The following is a 6,928-nucleotide window of genomic DNA, read 5'->3' as shown; positions in this document are numbered from 1 at the left end:
AAGTACTCCATAAGGAACATGCCTATGCAAAAAATGTTCTAAAGAAAGATCCTAATATTTCTACTATAGAAGGCCTTGTACATCTTGCAATAAAGACAACCATCCAGCACAAATCATTGGAAGTTGCTTTAGATAATTTGGATGCTTCTCTAAAGATGATTATGGAGGTAAATAAAACATTTTGGCCAAGTATTCTATTCATTCTTAGAACCCTTTGACATAAATGTCAAAAAGGGGGAGATATAATTTTTTGAGGGAGATGTGAAAATAGAAAGAGGGAGATATAATGCTTTGGGGGAGATGTGAATAAGAATGGGAGATAATACATTCTTTGATGGAAGTAATAAAGAATATCCAAAAAGGAGATATTCAAATTCACATTTTGAGGAAGTAATAAGGGAATAAAGCCAAAAGGATGCAAAACTACAAGAAGATGTGAAAGGGGAACATATATAGAGTACAAGTAGAAATAGGGTATATAGATATAGAGTATAAACAAGGCAAAGAGTATCAAATACACCATTATGAGACAAATTCAGCACAAGAGTTTTGGTTACAAAAATGGCACATCAACTCAGGGGAGTTACAAGATTTTGAGGTATACAAAAAATTTTGAACAAGTTTTTTGAAGTCTTGTACATATGCCAAATAGAATATGTAGTATACTCATAGAGATCATATTCATAATGTTTAGTTAAGTTTTTTTGCCACTCATGTCAAAGGGGGAGATTGTTAGTCTCAGATTGGTTTTGACAATTGAGTGTCAACACACTTAACCAATTCTCAAGATGATGTTGAGTATAATAAAAAAGCTTAGCTATAGTGTGTGCCAAGCTAGAGAATTCAATAGATGATGAGTGAAGTTCAAGTGTTGAGTGATATGTAATGTTGAGTCACCTTAGATGTCAAGCAAAGTATAGATGCCGAGTGAAACATAAATGCTATAAGTGTTGAGAAAAGTAGAATTACTATAGATGTTGAGTGAAATAGAAATGCTATAAGTGTCAATTGAAGAATAATTACTAAAGGAGCCAAGTGACATAGAATTCCTATATGTGTTGAGCATCAGCAACTAGTAAGTGTTGAGTAACAAAAAATTAGCATATGAGTTTGTATCTTCACAAATTCAGATGTAAACTATTTTTGAAGCTGACATGGGATGAATCTTGAAGGATCTTGAAGATAAGATTGAATCTTTTGCATTACCTATGTAATTAGCATGCAGCCAATAAAAAAATGGAGAAGGCATGCAACCACTAGGAAAAGTGCAAGAAATGAGTGAGAAATGAAGATCTGATATTCATCGTAGATTCATACCTAACCCTAAGTCTTCAAAATCTTTAAAAGGAGGATGAAACCCCATTGTGTATGCATGAGAGAGAAGTGTATGGGTGAATTATAGAAAAGTGTAGAAGGGTTAAAAAGACTTAGTTAAAAGTAGAATAGCATTGTAGAACTAGTTGATCAAGAGTAGAGTACTAGAGTTTCGAAGAGTGACATATTAGATCAAGCAAGGATTAGAGAAGATAGAGTAGAACAAGGATCTGGAACTAGCAATTAAGGATTGCAAGTTATCAAGTCAAGACATTCTTCCATACTTTCTAACCATTATATTATGAGAATTAAAATCCTATGTTGATAGGTTGGCTTAGCAACTATATTGGTTTAGCAGCCATATTGTAGATCCTTAACACGATTGTAAATCCTTTAACAAGGTAGCATTCCAAGTGAATGTTTGTAAATCCTTTTATGAGGTCACTTTTAACAGGGTGTGAAGTTGTTAATAGGATAGGCCTTTCATAGGGTAGACCATTGGAAGTGGTCAAACATTATAACCTTGAATAGTTACATACTATTGCATTTGTACTTTGTCAGTGTCATCCCCACCCCAATTTTACCTTCTCATTTTGGAGGGTTTTTGGGTTACCAAATCTTGTGTTATCTATTTTCATGCATGTCTTTTACTTTCATGTTTATTAGATGAATTAGATGCATGTGAATGTTATCAGCTAAAAGATTATTAATCCTCCTCCTAGAGCTCCAAGGTCTCATCTTAGTGGTTTTAGTCCCCACCAATACCTTCCAACCATGGACATGATTCCCATGGAATTGGAGTAGATAATGAAGTCATCGAAGAGGAAATCTTAAAATTTCATCAAGATGATCATTTCCAAAATAATGTTGAAAACATTAGAACAATAAGGATACCAATATTTCATCCAAAGAAAGATCCAACTACTCTTTAAATTTCTCTACAAGAGACACAAGACTTGAAGAATTAGATATCAAATTTTAATTAAGGAAAACCCTAGGTCCTCTTTTACTATGGAATCTATATGTGTATTACATTTTGATAGGAGTCTTTACATGATGCCTTTATGTCAAGACATTGAGATCCCTACTTATGAAAAATGTTATGGAAATAGGGATCCACTAATCACATAAGTTAATTTTGTGCTCCAAGAATGGACTCTATGCATGATGTTACTTACCTCATGAGGATTTTTCCAAGGAGTTTGAAAGGAAAAGAAATGGAATGGTTCACCATAATCACACCTTCCCTTAGATCTTTTGATGAGTTGATTCAAATATTCCTTCAGCATTACTCTTATAATATATAATATCTCATGACTATGTTTGATTTTTATAATATCAAGAAAAACTAAGGTGAACCTTTTTCCACATTTCTACAAAGATGGATAAAATTGCACTCAAACTATCATAGGCAACTTTTTGAGAACAATAAAATGTATATCTTTGTAAAAAATATCATACCAAAATTAAAATATGATCTTAGGAAGAAGGTATTTCGCATTCAATGGGATGGTTGAGAGTCCTTTATGTATTGAATATTTCTTGGTTAAGAAGTCTGAAATCACTTTGAATAAGAACAAGCCTAATAATTGGAATGGTAGTGGTAAAGACAAGAATAGGTCTTGGAATAAAAAAAAATATGTTATCAATGATGGAGTGTTCGATGTGCCTAAGACTAAGGAACCCATATTCAATTTAACTAGAATTTTTCTACAAATTAAACAAAAAGAGGATGCTAAAACTAATTAATCCAAAAATCCTAAATCAATAGGGGCACTGAGGCCTAAGCATGATTTCAATACATTGGGAAATTCTTATGATGTGATCCTTAAAATTGTTCATCTATTCTTTCCTGACTTTAGGATTGAGATTTATCTATCTTTCCTACTCAATTATTTCCATTTTTCTGATTGGTTGCATGCTCTTTCTATTTTTTGATTGGTTGGATGTTGATTGCATAGGGAATGTAATAGATTTGATCTTATATTTTAGATCCTTTGAGATTCATCTTGAGTTGGCTCAAAAATGGTTTGCATCTGAGTTTGTGAAGGCACAAACTCTTATGTTGATTCTCTGTTACTCAGCACTTACTAATTGTTGATGCTTGGCACATATAGGATTTCTAACTTGCTCAGCTCCTATAGTAACTCTGTCTTGCTTGGAACATGTTGATTTTTTGGCTTAGTACATACTATAGCTCAGCACCTATATTATACTTGGCATCAACTTAGAAATTTCTTAAGTGTGTTGACACTCAATTGTCAAAACCAATCTAAGACCAACAATCTCTCCCTTTGACATGAGTGTCAAAAATACTTAACTAAACATTATGAATCTGATCTCTATGAGTATAATATAGATCTTATTCAACATATGTACAAAACTTCAAAAACTTGTTCAAAATTTTATAGAAGACTATATACCTCAAAACCAATAACTCCCCCTAAGTTGATGTGCCATTTCTATGTTCAAAACTCCTTATGTTGGATTTGACTCATGATGTTTCCATACTTTTCCTTATCATTCTGCTCTGCTTTGTTTCTACTCCCCCTTTCACACATTTTTCCTTGCAGTTTTTGTATCCTTTTGGCTTTATCTCCTTATCTCCTCAAAACTCAAAATTTTATTATCTCCCACAATTTATTATATCTCCCCCTTTGGGTATCTTCCCCTTTTTGGGTCTCATTATTTATTATCTCCCCCTTTTTGATACTTATGTCAAAGGGTTCTATGAATTAATTGAATACTTAACCAAAAAGGATTTTTTTTACCTCCATTATGATCTTCAAAGCAGCATCCCAATTGTCTAATGCGATTTCCAGTGATTTGAGTTGGATGGTTGTCTCTATTGCAAGGTGTACTAGGCCTTCCAATGTAGAAATATTGTGATCTTTCTTCAAGACATTCTCTACATAGGCTAGTTCTTTATGCAAAACTTCCATGTGAAGGGTTATAATAGACTGAATTTGTATTAGCTTGGCCTTGGTGTCTGCCTCATCTGCTAAGAGTATAGCTAATTCTTTTTGTGTGTGAAGCATTGTAGAAAAATGCTTCTCACTTTGAGCTAGATCCTTTGGTAGCTGCATGCTAAATACTTTAAGGTTCCTCTCCAAGCTCAGTATCCTCTAGTTGGTCTCTTTTATAAAGTATAAGGAATCACATAGTTTGGAGTATAGTGAGAATATATTCTCAAGTATTGCTTTTACCTTCCCTATCTTCTTTTCCAATTCTACTTGAGAAAGTGCTATCTCACCAAATATTTTCTCATTTACCTTCATCTAGAATTTCTTTTCAGACCATTCAAGCAATTTGGCATTGGTGTGTAGGTCTTTATTCTATACCTAGTCCACTATGTTGGATAATTGCTCCATTATGGGCTTTGTCTCATAAGGTACTTACAAGTTGAATGCATCTAGAAAGATGTCCTTAATTTCTATCAATGCTTACCTTTTCTTATAGTCAATCCTAAGTATCTGTTGTTTCTTCTTCGTTTCTAGTGCCTCTTGCACTTCATTAATCTAATAAATATTCATAGTTTTATAGTCATATATTGGAATGACTATCTCCTCATCAAGTGCAAGGTCTCCATAGTGAAATACCCTTGCTACCTTGGTAGAGCTCGAGCCTGGTGCTAATATTTGCAGTGGTACTACATTAGTGCTTGACTATTGTGTTGTTCTAGTGGGAGTCCCTATAGTAGGAAAATTTATCAGTGCTTGAATTGCCTCTTATTCCTTTTCCTTAGGGCTCTCTTCCTTGTCATGTTTAGTTCTGCCTTGATAAATTATAGTGATTTGAGGAGGTGCACCTTGTCCTTGTGTTGTAATGATAGAGGTATCCTTCTATCCTATTTTCTCTTTTTTTGGCTCCTTGACAGTTGAAGTCATTGTGACTATGGAATCAACCCTAGTTGATACATCTTGTGCCACTTGCTCTTGTGGTTGTCCACTTATAGCTGTTGCAATATGTCAAGGTGGTTCTTATGGATTCACCTTATCTTTTGTAATCTTAGCTAATACCTTATGAAGTTCCTCCACACTCACCAAGACTGGATTGGTACATAGCTATGATTGTAAAGTAGTAATGTGAAGGATCTCTTTAAGATCCTCTATAGTCAATGGGTTGATGTTCTGACCAGAGGTGTCAGGAACATCCTTCACAATTACTATCTCTATAGTTGTGGGTGTTACATGTGGAGGACTAGGTGGTGGCATTTGTGTGTCTTGCACACTTTTTTCTTATTGATACTCCTCAGTAGTTGCCTTTACACTCTCTTGTGTATCTTTCTCCACTATAATATCTTCTTTTTCCTTTTCTTCTTCTTCTTTCTTATCCTTTTCTCCTTCTTCCTCCTTATCATTTTCTTCTTCTTCCTCATCATTGTTCCTTCCCTCAAAGGGATCTTCCTATCCTTCCTTTATAGTTGTGAGCCCATAAATTACTTTCCACATTAGAGTGGACTTCTTCACAACATCTTCAATTTTATTTTGAAAAATGTTGAATGCTCTATATTTGGGTGCAAATTTGCTCCCATGTTTCTTATTAGCCTTTCTTATTTGGCCTTTTGTGAATTTAGGCATCACATGAGCCAATGTTGACTCTCTTATTTCCTTCTCCATATTTAGGCAATAATGTTATTTATTTTCTACAATGGAATATAATTCCTTACGCATAGTATTATCAAGTTCAAGTGGAATATTCTTGAACTTTGCCATCATGGTGTATAATGATTCTTCCACCATATTTTTCTCCTCTCTTTTCAAATTACTAAAATCAATGCCTCTAAGCCCTAACAAGTCTGCATTGTCCCTAATGTTGTCACAAACATTTTCCAAGTTAGATTTAGTGGTGTGTCTTACCACTCTAAACTAGTTGTTATCATCAGAATCAGTTCTTTCCTCATCTGACTCTAGAGGTACCACATATTTTCTCTATTGTTTCTTCTCTGCTGGTCCTCCCTATTTTGTGGCTTTCCTCTATTCTTGTTCCTTGGCCACCTTTGTTGTGGCCCTTGGATCTTCCCTTTTGGTGGGTTTTTCTAGGCTTGGCTTAGTTGTTTTCTTGCCTTTAGGTTAAGTTGCAAGCTATTTCTATGCTTTCCTCTTCTTAGGCTCTACCTTAGGTGCTTTCTCTTCTTGCTTGACACCTTCTTGTTCCTCAACATCTTTTCCCATGGCTTGGGTTAATGCTAGTGGCTCTTGGCCCTATTTCTCTTCATCTTCACCTTCCTCTCCATCATCTTCTTCTTCCTCTACTTCTGATGTGCCTTCTCCAAATTTGGCCTTGAGCTTCTTTACTAATTTGTCCTTTTCTTTAGTGTAGAAGTATTCTTTAGTGTAGAAGTAGTCTTTAGTTCCATATCCACCTTAGATCTTACTGCATCATATATGTCAAAATGTTGGGCACTTTTATCTACTTCCTCTGCTAACAATGTTGTAATTGTTATAGATGCCTCATCAATATTCATTTCATAACCAAGTGGCCTAAGCCATCTTACCCTTGGTATGGCTACTTTAATGTAGTTATAGTTAATATCAACAAGAAGACAAATATCATTTATGTGCTACTCCACAAGTGCAACTAGAATCCTAAGTCTCTATTTCATTGATTTCTT

The sequence above is a fragment of the Cupressus sempervirens genome, chromosome 6 (assembly GCF_028749045.1).
Source record: "Cupressus sempervirens isolate cs-2001-9-10 chromosome 6, ASM2874904v1, whole genome shotgun sequence".
NCBI lineage: Eukaryota > Viridiplantae > Streptophyta > Pinopsida > Cupressales > Cupressaceae > Cupressus > Cupressus sempervirens.
This window is presented reverse-complemented; position numbering follows the sequence as displayed.